Source organism: Stegostoma tigrinum, chromosome 4 (genome assembly GCF_030684315.1).
Source record: "Stegostoma tigrinum isolate sSteTig4 chromosome 4, sSteTig4.hap1, whole genome shotgun sequence".
In the NCBI taxonomy this organism is placed as follows: Eukaryota; Metazoa; Chordata; class Chondrichthyes; order Orectolobiformes; family Stegostomatidae; genus Stegostoma; species Stegostoma tigrinum.
Window position 1 is genome coordinate 52,313,608 of NC_081357.1, and position 14,971 is coordinate 52,328,578.

Genomic DNA, 14,971 nt, shown 5'->3' on the forward strand with positions numbered 1-14,971 from the left:
CGGCATGTTCCAGGATTCAGCAGCAGCAGCAATGGCCTCGCAGAGCAGTTTCCAAGGGCCTGCAGTGGCATTGAGACTCGTGGCTTTGGGACAGGAGGCTCACTTACCTTATGGAGATAAGGCTACTTCATGGAGATAAGACTTTTAAATCTAGATGCTTCCCACATTTCTTCTTGGCCCTGCATTTTCTCATATTTCAGCTTTTATTTAAATTCTGGTTTTGTGTCTTTAGATAATTGTTTTGCTTTTTGCATGTTGATGATTGTTTTTCTTTTAATTTATGTTTTTGTAACTAAACTGGTGCCAGTGAGTAGTAACTTTGTAAACTTTTCACAGTACTCCCATACTTCAGCACTTGAGTACACGTGACAATAAAACCTAATTCTCAACGCTGGTATTAGAATTATATCCACTTTGATTTCCTAAGTAACAACAAGGTTTGTGCAGAGTATATTTTCCAACAAAACAATGGAAAAGAAAAAGTGCTCTTGTTAGCAAAGTTTTGCTGAACAAAAGTAAACTTTGATGGATTCTCTGTCCACCATTTTTAAAAATTGAAATCTAATTACTGACAGACACAGGCAAGTGAAAGATCTTCAGTACAGATTGAAGTCAAACTGGATCTGAATCTTTGGAACAATGTCACCATTTTCATGGTTTATAAGGCAGTCAGAAATACAGATCTGTTCCCAAGCATGGCTTTCCAGCTATTAAGGGCCATAAATCCCATTTCTTCATAACAAACACAGATTGCATTGTGGAATTATGATGTTGAGGTGATGACAGGGACCTGGCTCAAGGAAGGGCAAGACTGGGGGTCCAATATGCCTAGGTATTGGTTGTTCAGGAAAGAAAGGAAACAAAGGAAAGTAGGAGAGGTAGCAGTATAGGTAATGAAGGACATTGCAGTGCTGGAGAAGGAAGATGGTTCAGAGGGTTCAAGGGCAAAGTCAATTTTGCTGGAGCTACAGAATAAAAAGAGTGCAGTTACATTGATTGGTGTAGCCTATTAGACCACCAACCAGTGGAAAGGATGTAGAGGAACAAATCTGCAGGGAAATTTCAGAGAAATGCCATCATTATAGAGCAGTTGAAATGAGTGACTTCAATTACCCAACTATCGACTGGGATACTGGGCCATATTTGGGGACACAATGACCTAGTGGTATTGTCACTGGACTGTTAATCCAGAGACCCAGCTAATGTACTGGATACTTGTGTTTGAATTCTGCCAGGGCAGATGGTGGAATTTGAATTCAATAAATATCTTGAAATTAAGAGTCTACTGATTACCATGAATCCATTTTCAATTATCAGAAAAGGCCATCTGGTTCACCAATGTCCTTTGGAGAAGTAAACTTGCCTGGTCTGGCCTATGTATGACTCCAGACCCACAGCAATGTGGTTGACTCTTAACTCTCCTCTGGGTAATTAGGAATGGGCAATAAATGCTGGCCTAGGCAGCAATTCCCTCATCCCATGAATGAATTTAAAAAAAACATTCAGTGAGGGACAATTGTTCCTATGTTCTATTCTGGTGAGATTCCTACAGCAGTGTATATCCTGATTGAACTGAGTCCTTGGAAATAAGGTATTTGTAGAGGGTCATAGGGTCATACAGCATGGAAACAAACTCTTCTTTCGAACTCATCTGTGCCAACCAGACATCCCAATCTGATCTAACATTTGCCAGCATTTGGCCCATATGTCTCTTAAACCCTTCCTATGCAAATACTCATCCAGATACCTTTTAAATTTTGTAATTATAAGGTTGATCAGAGACCAAAAATGGTATTTATACATGGAGATGGGGACATAGTTGCGATATTAAATGAATACTTTGCATCTATCTTTATAGAAGAGGAGGATGCTGATCAGGCCATGGTGACATAGGAAGAAACTCTGTCACAAGAAAGGTTCAAAACCAGTAAGGAACATGTCTTGGATAAATTGATAACTCTTGAAGGTGAAAAGGCACGAGGACTGAATGAGAAACATTTAAGGATTTTGAAGGAAGTAGGGTAGACATTATGGAGGTGCTGTCCATAATCATTCAGTCTTCCCTGGGGTGCAGCCAGAAAACTAGAGGGTTGCAAGGAATGCAGCCTTGTTCAAGGAAGTTTGTAAAGATAGTCCCAATAATTACAGATTAGTTAGTTTAGCTTCAGTGGTGGGGAAATTTCTTGAAACAAGTATTTGGAACAGAATTAGTAATCACAGAGAAAAAGGTGGGTTGATTAGGGACAGTCTGCACAGATTTCCAACAGGGAAATTCTTTTTGACTAACTTGCTAGAGTTTTGCTACTCAACAGATGTGTAAGGGAAGTTACATATCATGGTAGAAAAGGGGCAATAGCTACATAGATACAAAATTGGTTGACTGATAGAATACAGAGGGTAATAGTGCATAATTTTGGGACTGGAGAAATGTTTGTAGTAGAATTCCCTTGGAATCAGTATTGGAGACCTTGCATTTCCCGCCATATATTAATGATCTGGATTTTGGTACAGGGACAACTTCAAAGTTTGCAGACAGCATGAAACTTGGAAGAATTGTAAACTGTGAGGTGGAGAGCATGGAACTTCAAAAAGACACTGACAAGCTGATGAAGTGGGAGCATAGGCAGAAGATGAAATTCAGTGGTGTGAGATTATGGACTTGACAAAGGTTTAGCATTGAGATATAACATAAAGTAGAGGGTACAGTTCTAAAGAGGATGCAGGTGCTGGGTATATATGTATCATTTGAGGTGGCTGAACAGATGGAGGAAACAATCAATAAAGCATATAGTGTTCTTGGTTTTATTAATAAAGGCATAGAGTACAAAAGCAGGGACGTGATGTTGAACTTATTAGACCTCAGTTGGAGAATTGTGTGTAGACATAGACACCATGTTATAGGGAAACTGTGAATACTTTGCTGAGAATCCCAAAGCAATTTATAAGAATCATTGCAGGAATGAGAAATTTCAGTTATGAGGATAAATTAAAGAAATTGTGAATATTTGCCTTGGAGAGCAGAAACTGCGAGGATATTTGCTGGAGGTTTTCAAAATCATGAGCAGTTTGGACAGAGTAGATCGGGAAAAACTGTAAGAGGAATGAGAATGAGAGAGCATAGATTAAAAGTGATGTGCCTATGTAGCAAAGATAACGTAAGAAAATGTTTCTTCACAGAGTGAGTTGTAAAGATATGGAATGCAATTTCTGGAATCATGGCTGAGGCAAGTTCAATTGCAGAATTTGTGATTGCATGATTTTGCGCATGGAAATGAGATGCAGAGATTTCGTTGGGAGGAAAGCAGGATTGTGGCACTAGGTAATAAAATCAATATTAGCATGATGAGGCTGAATGGCCTCCTCCTGTACTGTAACAATTCTGTGATTCCATAAATCCAGGAAGTGTCCTGGGCAAATTCCAAAATTGATAAACTAGCAAGGACGTGAGTCGCACCAAGAAATTGCAGAGGAGTATGTCAAAGTTGCTAGAGACCTCTGCAGGCTGATGCTGAGTGACTTAGAGAGGCTATGTTATTCCTACTAGAACTATACCTGTAGTTGTCCCTTTATAGCTTTTAAACAGTAAACTGAGCAAACAGCTATTATTGACTGTTTAAAATAGTAGTTACTAATATTTATTTGGTTTTTAGTATGAGCTTTTAAAGACGATGTCTCCCCATTGATCAGAAAGATTAATCAGCTAAATGACAAGTGATGGCAGGTGGCAGATTCATTTTCTCAACTGCATGTTGGTTCCATATTAGTCTTGTGTACCTCCGTCATTAAATTCATTAATGTTTGCTGAGGTCTATAGAGGAATTGTCTGACTGGTGATAAATTTTCAGTGGAGAAAAGCAAAAAATGGAAAATTGAAATGAAAAGTCTTTTCTGCTATGTGATACTATAAATGGGATGCACACAATTACATGCATGTGTTGTATAGGTTCTACATAATGTCTTTGCCTGTTTGATATCCAATGATCTTAATTATAAAATCTCGAATCACCATTGCCTGCTAGACTGTCATTTTTATCATGATTTTAAAAATCCAATTCTTTACTTACTATTGGGTTGCTAGAAGAATTGAGCCTTAACTGCTAATATTTCTGAATAAGTGAAAATTTGTTGCAAAGGACTACAAAGCACAAAAAATATTGCACTAAAAACTTGCATTTTGGTTGTATTCCACCGTTGGAAAGCCATAGGAAAGGCAAGGGAAGAAAACAGGATTTTAAGGTCAAAATAATTTTTGGATTATTGCCTAAACTACATGCGAGCTGGCATATGAGCAAACAGCTCAGCAGCATTAATGCCTGCCTAGAAGGTTGGTGTGGAAATGTGATGTTCCTGTCCAAGAAATGAAAACTTCTGGAACAGCCAGGAAAGGTACTGTTGGAGTGGACTCCATTGTAATTAAAATGGCATTGGATCCTAGTGGAAACCGTAAATAGGAGGGGTGCAAAGGTTTTAAATAAGTGAAGTGTGAGTATGGATCTTCTACGAGAAACTTATCTGCATTAAGAATAGGCCTGGAGAACATACAAAACAATAAGGATGCTAGTGGCAAAGGAATATGCAGGGTTATAGAATGGGACTGTAAAAAACAGTTAAACATAAAATGAAAGGAAATCCTATTAAAAGTGAGTTAATATTTCTGAACAGAAATGCACGCAGAATCCAGTAGAGAACAAGAAAGCTAGATATATTCATGTATTGGGAGAAACCAGAAATAATGGGGATTATTGAGCTGTGGCTACAGAAGATTCAGGATTGAGAATAAATATGTTTAGAAAACATGAGTTTACAGAAAAAAAATACACATTTTGTTGAAATTTTTTATCATGCATTCTGGCATTGCTATGAAATAAGCAGCAATTAATGATGATTAACAATTAACTAGCAGGCTCAGTTGAGATTTCAAACCAGGCAGTCTACTCTAATGGGTGAGTGTATAGCTCTCAGAAATAAATCAGTTAATGGCTGTCAATGATTTTGTTGAGTCGAAACAGTCACAGTATGTGCATATGTTCTGCCTGTGTGCAAAGAACAGAGCCCTGTGCGTTAATATATGTAGTTTCCAGTACAGCCAAGTACACTGTATTGCAAGCCTGACTGGTAATAATCCTAAAGTGGATGGCAGTGTAGTTCTTCACACAATCAGGATTATCCAGAAAATATTGTCCAATTATTGAGTCTCATAGAAGGTTGGACTGTGGTGTGATTTTCGTGTAATGAACAGGTGAAAGCATTTGCTATTTGATTAAAATGCACCAATCTATGGGAAATATAGATTACACATGTGACATCACACTGGTATTGAAACACATAAACCACATTACTCATTTGTGTGAGAGATAGTAGGAACTGCAGATGCTGGAGAATCTGAGATAACAAGGTGTACAGCTGACTGAACACAGCAGGCCAAGCAGCATCAGAGGAGCAGGAAAGCTGATGTTTTGGACCTAGACCTTTCTTCAGAAAAGGAGAAGGGTCTAGGCCCGAAACGTCAGCTTTCCTGTTCCTCTGATGCTCCATGGCCTGCTGTGTTCATCCAGCTCTGCACCTTGTTTACTCATTTGCATAATAGGTACAACGTCTTTGTGATTTGATGATAACTTTCTGTTAGTGGAAAACAATACTTGTGCTGTGACTGCATAGTAACAGTGCGAAACAGCCAGATTCACCAATTGCTGCTGGTAAATTGGATGTAAAATTGATCATAGAAAACGGACGGATGTTTTTCAAGTTGAAGGTCTGTGACCAGTGGTATTCAGCAAGGATCAGTGCTGGGATTTCTGTTGTTTATAATATATAAATAATTTGGATTAGAATGTAGGTGGTCTAATCAGAGAGGATGGAGCTGTGGATAGGGAGGAAGGTTATCAGGATATAAACCAGTTGGAAAGTTGTGTGAAGAAATAGCAGGTTGAGTTTAATCCAGACAAATGTGAGGTGATGCATTTTAGGAGGTCAAATGCAAGAGAAAAGTGTGTAATAAATGATAAGAACCTTAGGAGTGTTGAAGTACAGAGAGATCTTGGGCTGGAAGTCCTTAACTCCATGAAAGTGGCAACACAAGTGGATAATTATTTAAAAAAAAGGTTTTAGGCTTGCTTACCTTTAATGGTCATGGCGGTGAGTATAAACATTGGCAAGTCATGTTGCATCTGTATAATACCGCCACATTTGGAGTATTATACATAGTTCTGGTTGCCACACTATACAGGACATATCCAGGAATAGTAATGGTGTCATTTGGGACATTGTCAGTAAAGTATTTCGCATGTGTGGAGCACGCATAAGGGATGCCAATGGTTCAGTGGATATCCAGTGAGTGGCATGTTGTTCCGAGAAAGACGCATAGGGCAGAAATTGGTTGGCTCAGATACTGTAGGGGCAGGGTGGGGTAAATCATGTGACAAGCTTTGTAAGTTACATTGAGAGAATGCACAAGGCCTCATGGTGCAAATCCCAACAAAAGCCTCTACGTAACTTGGACTTACTGAATGAAAAGTAAGATTCAGCCATCAGTCTCTAATTATCCATCTCTTAACCTAGTTTGTCAGGTCACTTCAGCTAGCTCAGTTTTCATGCCTATGTAGTGCTGTTATTTAAGCTTAAAAGACTTTCCTTAGATCCAGTCCTCTCCCTTTCAAACTGATGTAAGATTCAATCTTACTATGCTCACTGCTACTTGGGGTGTCCCGAACTTAGCATTTGTGAATTTATCCTGTCCCATTTCACAATTCCAAGTCTAATAAAGTCTGCTCTCTGGTTCGTTCCAGAATGTACTGATTGAAAAAACTATCTCAAAAACATTCTTCTCATCCATGCTAATGCTGCCAAGCTGGGTTTTCTTTTCAAGACAACAAAGTGTGGAGCTGGATGAACACAGCAGGCCAAGCAGCATCTCAGGAGCACAAAAGCTGATGTTTCGGGCCTAGACCCTTCATTAGAGAGGGGGATAGGGAGAAGGTTCTGGAATAAATAGGGAGAGAGGGGGAGGCGGACTGAAGATGGAGTGAAAACAAGATAGGTGGAGAGGAGAGTATAGGTAAGGAGGTAGGGAGGGGATAGATCAGTCCAGGGAAGATGGACAGGTCAAGGAGGTGGGATAAGGTTAGTAAGTAGGAAATGAAGGTGCGGGTTGAGGTGGGAGGAAGGGATAGGCGAGAGTAGGAACGGGTTAGGGAGGTGGGGACAAGCTGGGCTGGTTTTGGGATGCAGTAGGGGGAAGGGACGAGCTGGGCTGGTTTTGGGATGCAGTGGGGGAAGGGGAGATTTTGAAGCTTGTGAAGTCCACATTGATACCACTGGGCTGCAGGGTTCCCAAGCGGAATATGAATTGCAGTTCCTGCAACCTTCGGTTGGCATCATTGTGGCACTGCAGGAGGCCCATGATGGACGTGTTGTCTGAGGAATGGGAGGGGGAGTTAAAATGGTTCGCGACTGGGAGGTGCAGCTATTTATTGCGAACTGAGTGGAGGTGTTCTGCAAAGTGGTCCCCAAGCCTGTGCTTGGTTTCCCCAATGTAGAGTAAGCCACACCGGGTACAGTGGATACAGTATGCTACATTGGCAGATGTGCAGGTGAACATCTGCTTGACATGGAAGGTCATCTTGGGGCCTGGGATGGGGGTGAGGGAGGAGGTGTGGGGGCAAGTGTAGCACTTCCTGCGGTTGCAGGGGAAGGTGCCGGGTGTGGTGGGGTTGGAGGTCAGTGTGGATCAGATAAGGGAGTCACTGAGAGAGTGGTCTCTTCGGAAGGCAGACAAGGGTGGGGATGGAAAAATGTCTTGGGTGGTGGGGTCGGATTGTAGATGGCGGAAGTGTTGGCGGATGATGCGTTGTATCCGGAAGTTGGTGGGGTGGTATGTGAGAACGAGGGGAATCCTCTTGGGGCGGTTGTGGCGGGGGTGGGGTGTGAGGGATGTGTTGTGGGAAATGCGGGAGACGCGGTCAAGGGCATTCTCGATCATTGGGGGGGGAAAGTGGAGGTCCTTGAAGAATGTGGACATTTGGGATGTGTGGGAGTGGAATGCCTCATCCTGGGAGCAGATGTGGCGGAGGCAAAGGAATTGGGAATAGGGGATGGAATTTTTGCAAGAGGGTGGGTGGGAAGAGGTGTATTCTAGGTAGTTGTGGGAGTCAGTGGGCTTGAAATGGGCATCAGTTTCTAGCTGGTTACCTGAGATGGGGACTGAGAAGTCCAGGAAGGTGAAGGATATGTTGGAGGTGGCCCAGGTGAACTTGAGGTTTGGGTGGAAGGTGTTGGTGAAGTGGATGAACTGTTCGAGCTCCTCTGGGGAGAAAGAGGCGGCGCCGATACAGTCATCAATGTAATGGAGGAAGAGGTGGGATTTGGGGCCTGTGTAGGTGCGGAAGGGGGACTGTTCCACATAACCTACAAAGAGGCAGGCATAGCTTGGGCCCATGTGGGTACCCATGGCCACCCCCTTTGTCTGTAGGAAGTGGGAGGAATCGAAAGAGAATTATTGAGGGTGAGGACGAGTTCAGCTGGGTGGATGAGGGTGTCAGTGGAGGGGGACTGGTCAGGCCTGCGGGACAGGAAGAAGCAGAGGGCCTTGAGGCCATCTGCATGAGGAATACAGGTGTATAGGGACTGGACGTCCATGGTAAAAATGAGGTGTGTGGGGCCAGGGAATTGGAAGTTCTGGAGGAGGTGGAGGGCGTGGGTGGTGTCACGGATGTAGGTGGGGAATTTCTGGACCAAAGGGGAGAAAATGGAATCCTTCCTGGACCTCTCATTGGGGAAACCAAGCGGAGGCTTGGGAATCGCTTTGCAGAACACCTCTGCTCGGTTCGCAATGAACGACTGCACCTCCCAGTCGCGAATCATTTTAACTCCCCCTCCCATTCTTCAGATGACATGTCCATCATGGGCCTCCAGCAGTGCCACAATGATGCCACCCGAAGATTGCAGGAGCAGCAAATCATATTCCGCTTGGGAATCCTGCAGCCCAATGGTATCAATGTGGACTTCACAAGCTTCAAAATCTCCCCTTCCCCCACTGCATCCCAAAACCAGCCCAGCTCGTCCCTTTCCCCCACTGCATCCCAAAACCAGCCCAGCCTGTCTCCGCCTCCCTAACCTGTTCCTCCTCTCACCCATCCCTTCCTCCCACCTCAAGCTGCGCCTCCATTTCCTGCCTACTAACCTCATCCCTCCTCCTTGACCTGTCTTCTTCCCTGGACTGACCTATCCCCTCCCTATCTCCCCACCTATACTCTCCTCTCCACCTATCTTCTTTTCTCTCCATCTTCGGTCCGCCTCCCCCTCTCTCCCTATTTATTCCAGAACCCTCACCCCATCCCCCTCTCTGATGAAGGGTCTAGGCCCGAAACGTCAGCTTTTGTGCTCCTGAGATGCTGCTTGGCCTGCTGTGTTCATCCAGCTCCACACTTTGTTATCTTGGATTTTCCAGCATCTGCAGTTCCCATTATCTCTGGGTTTTCTTTTCGGTTTACATGTAGATTAAAGTCACCCATGATTGTTGCCATTCTTTTAGAGAGAACACCAAACATTTTTTCTTGTCCAGTTTGTACTACATTGTGGCCTGTAGAATGCTCCCGCCAGTGACTTCCATGCTGTTACTATTCCTCAGCTCCATTTAAACTGATTCTGCATCCCAGTTTTATTAAAATCTTATTAAAATCATCTTTGACTACTTTGCAAATGACATTTTTGATTAACCGTGCTACCCATTCACCTGTAGATTCCTGTTATTTTTGAATGTCAGGTATCCCTCAGCTGTTAGGATCAATCCTTGTCATCCTGTAATTACATCTTTGTAAAATGATCATTTTATTTACTTCAGTGGGCACTATCAAATTGTTTACATTGCCATAAATGCCAAGCACATTCAGATACAGAGCCTTTAGTAGACTTTTTATTATCTTTGCAACATCAAGTCTTTATTATTTATTGATTCCTGGTGCTTTTTTCTCTTCAACCCTCCTTGCCATTCTCTGACTCCTATTTCTCACATTACAATTTTTCTCCCTTATCTAATCTTTTCTGCTTGATTCATGACATCTCCCCATTTTTGATCCCTTTTCCCTAACGTTAAGAAGACTCCTTTACCAACCTGTCCCAAATCAAATTCTAGTCCATCCCTCCATTAAGATCAATGGAGAAATCTTCCCAAATGTTGAATATTTTCTTTACGGGGAGAACCGTTTCTCATCCATGTCAAACATTGATGAGGAGATTGAACATCACATCCAATCTGTTAGTGCATACTTCAAATTCCTGAGGATGAGAATCTTCAATGACCGTGAGATCTGTACTGATACCAAGATTCTGTGTATAATGCAATCATCCTTTTGATTCTTCTATCTTGTTCCAAAATGTGGACTACGTATAGACATCACCCCAAATCCCACCTATGCCATTTGAGAAGGATCCTTTGCATCAGCTAGTAGGACAGGTTTACTAACACTAACATCTTTGAGGCAGCCAATAGCATCAATATTGAGGCCGTGATCATTCCCCATGCCATCACCTTATTGTTGTTCAAAAGATTTTCCTTCTCTGTTCAGTCTGTCGGTTTGACATTGCTATTTATTTTCTCACATCCTGTCCTGTTAGCTGTGAAGACTTTTCCTTTATCCTCACACAACTGAGTTCTTAGACGTTCTTAGGTTTGAATAATCAGTGCCTTGTCACAACGATGCCACCGGAAACTGGAGGAGCAGCACCTTCTATTCTGCCTCGGGATCCTATAGCTCAATGGCCTAAACATAGGTTTGACCAGTTTCAAAATCTCACCACCCCAGCCTCATCCTATGACCAACCCTCCCTCTCATCCTTGCCCCCTCGACCGGACACAACCTGTCTGTCTTCTCTCCCACCTATCCGTCCCTCCCACCTCAGACCAATCCCCACCACCCCCTACCTGCACTCACCTATACCATCCCACCTATCTTCCCCAGTCCCACCTCTCCTCTCTCTATTTATTTCTAAGCTCCCTTCCCCCTCCCCATTTCTGAAGAAGGTTGGCCTGAAACGTCTACTTTCCTGCTCCTGTGATGCTGCCTGGCCTGCTGCATTCCTCCAGCTCCACACTGTGTTGTTCTTAACCAATCAGGCCTGGCTGAAAGTTCCACAAAATTGTTTTACCTTGAGATAACTCATTTTCTTAACTGCTCAGAACAAAATCCTTTATCAGGGAGAACTGATTTATAACTAAGTTTAGTCATACTCTTTTAAAATTGATTTCATAAGCTTTTAACAATATTTTTCAAAACAAATCTGCTCACTCTGGCTTCTGCTGAGCTAATGCCGATTCTTTCTTTTTCTCTCCTGCTGTGAGCCCTACAGCATAAACAAATTTCCAGCAACATTCTAGAGGTCTTCAATGAGGATTTTCAGTCTTCTTTTCTCTGACACCGACTGGTTTAAGATCATGGTTCTGAAAAGATTGACCTAGTTAATTATTAAATCCTTTCACACGAATGGACCCTTATGCCATTAGTCTAAAATCCAAACTCGAGAACGATGATATTTGTAGAAATATAAATCTCACTCATATTATTGGACTACTTATTCATCTCTCTAATTTTATGTATCTTAAGCCTATTTGCATATGGTTTATCCAGACGCTGTAACCTTTGAAGTATTGCTTTTGAATTTAGTGTCTAGCTCCTCATACTATCTATGCAGAATCACTTTCCTAATTTTTCCTATCTTGTTGGCACTTACTTAAACTGTGACAAATATGTTTCTTCCTTCCATTGCATATTTCTTTCCAGCACTGATTCATAACAGTCCGAGTCAGTTTGCTCATCCAACCTACAGAATAGTCTAATATAAGTGGAAAATAAAGAACACAACTCTCAGATAGACAAAATAATCTATTTAACAGTGATAAAAGTTAATAATATATTGATTACAATAAAAAGAATAATCTACAGACCACATATTGGTTGAAGGGACATGAAGCAAGAAAAATGCAAATATATTAGAAAATTGAGTAAAAGAGAAATGAGGGATTTTAACTATCCCAGCATTAATTGGACAGAAGAATTGTGAAATGAAGGAGAATGGAATGTTGCGTGCAGAGCTGTCTCCAACACAGTTCATGAAAAACCTAACAAAAGAAGGCTCTTTCTTGGATTTAGTCATGAGTAATGAAGCAGAGCATTGAAAAAAAGAGATAAAATAGAGAAAAAGCTGGGCAATAGTGACCTATAATATAGTAAACTTTAAGATGATGATAAAGAAGGGCTTAAGATGAAAACTACATCAAAAGGCAAGAGGAAACTGTATTTTGAACAGCATTTGGACAAACAAAATGGTCAACTATATTGGCAAGCAAGATTTTAGAACGCAAAGGGCAACACTTAAATTCTGACAAAAATGTATTGAACTTGGTTAGAAATCTAAAGAAAAACACTGGTCACCATGTTATAAATAAGGATATTGAAGCACTGGAAAGCAGGTGTAGGTCAGAATGGAGCCTGAATAAACAGAATACATATAAGGAAAGGATTGACAAGTTGGATCAGATTTTGGGAGAAATAAATGGATGATCAGAGGGACCTTCAAACTGATGGAAATTTGGACAGATTGGATATAGAGAACATATTTCTTCCTGTGGGAAAGAGGTTATATAACGACCACCACTGTAAGATAACAATAAAATAATCCACAAAGGAATTTCAAAGATCCTTTGTCCAAACAGTGGTGAAAATGTTGCCATAAAACTGTAAGACTATAGAAATAGGAGCAGAATTAAGCGATTCCGCCCATCAAGTGTACTCCACCATTTGATCATGCCTGATACATATCTCAACCCCATTTTCCTGCCTTCTCCCTGTGACACTTGATCAAGAACCTCGTTACCTCTGTCGTAAATCAGTTGGCCTCCATAGCCTTCTTCGGTAATGAATTCCTCAGATTCACCACCCCCTGGCTGAAGAAGTTCTTCCTTACTTCAGTTCTGAAGGGTTGCCCCTTCTTTCTGAGGCTTTGCCTTCGGGTCCTAGTCTCTCCTACTGGTGGAAACATCTTCTCCATGTCCATCTATCCAGGCTGCTCGGTATCCTGTAGGTTTCATTGAGAACTTCCCACAACGCCCAATTCCTTCTAACTCCATTGAATACAGAATCAGAGTCCTCAACTGCTCCTCAAACAGCAAACCATTTGGTGGAACTTTCTGCTGTTGACAGTGTTTGATCTGAATAGGATAAGTGCATTTCGATGCATTTAACCCCTTTGAAGGAGAAGGTTTTGATGGTAGATTTCGATGAGCAAAGATGAATAGTTGATGCTTGAGTAGATTATAAACCAGCATGTATTGAATGGGCTGAATGGCCTATTTCTATGCCCTACATCCTATTAAGTCCAACATAAAAGATAGTACGTTCAAGGCCCAACTATCAACAGCATTTGTGGAGACTCGGAATATGAGGCCAGGCAGAGGAGTGGAGCAGCCAAATGAAGTTTAATTGGTATTTCAACATTAGGTGCTGAAAACCACATTTTCAAAAAAACCTGACAGATGGGGGGGGTGATTCACACAATTTTTATTTAAAAATAATTGTTTATTGGAAATTTATTTCAGAAAAACATTATGAAGAGTTGGAAATGATTCAAAATGAAATGATGTCTAAACCAAGCCAAATCTGCTACTGTGCTAAAAAGGATGGAGTAATTCATGGCAGACCACTGTTTGTCTATGGTAGATTCGATGTTTATGTGGACTATTTCTATTATTAACATTAACATCAAAAAGTTACAGGAAATAGGGTTTTGTGCATAGGATGTATTTTTAAAGATACATTCATACTGTTTAAGTTATACTTAATTCTGGTGCTCCTTTTACTTGCCTGTCTGGCAGAGTGCTCCAATATAATAACCCCTTCCTCTTTGTTTCAGACTCACTCGATCTTCCACAATACAAAATTGACTACTCTCAGTAGACAGAGATTATGGGAACTGCAGATGCTGGAGAATTCCAAGATAATAAAATGTGAGGCTGGATGAACACAGCAGGCCAAGCAGCATCTCAGGAGCACTCAGTAGACACTCTGATGCAAGTTAATTCCATTCTAGCATTAAAGAATGCACCTGAGACTTTAAGCTTAGTGTGAGGAAGACAGATTACTCTCAGAAGAGATTAGAAGGCTATATGGGAAGGGCAAGTTATTTTAATGGAAATAATTAATGTATCAGAAATTAGCTTGAAACATCAATGGTTTTAGAACCAGAGTTTGGTGATATAATAAAGTAATCAGTGACTTAAAGAAATAAAACAACTATGTTATTTGTAAATGATGTAATTAAGATGCAGGAAATCATAACACACCTGGAGTACAGAAATCACTTCACGATAAAGTGTAATACCACCTTGGAGTCAGGAACATGTAAACATAGAAGTTGAATATAAATACCTTTGATTGATTTTCAAATTGCATTGAGGGGGTTAAGTGCTCAGCAGGGAGACCAAGTGTTCACTATTAACATTGGTGTAATCTCATAGTGTCATAGAGTATACAGCACGGAAACTGAACCTTTGACCCAACTAGTCAATGCCAACCACAATCCCAAATTAAGCTAGTCCTATCTGCCTGCGGTTACCCATATCCCTCCAAACATTTTTTATTCATGTACTTATCTAAACATCTTTTAAATGTTGTAACTATACTTGCATCCACCACTATCTCTGGAAGTTCATTCCACACATGAAATACACTTTGTGTAAAACAATTGCCCCTCACATCATTTTTAAAGCTTTCTCCTCTCACTTTAAAAATATGCCCCCAGTCTTGAAATACCCCACCCTAGGGAAAAGACATCTGCTATTCACCTTATCTACACTCATTATTATTTTATAAACCTCCATAAGGTCACCTCTCAACCTCTTACACTCCAGTGAAAAAAGTCGCAGCCTATCCAGCCTCTCCTTTTATCTCAAAACCTCCATTTCCAGTAACATCCTGGTAGA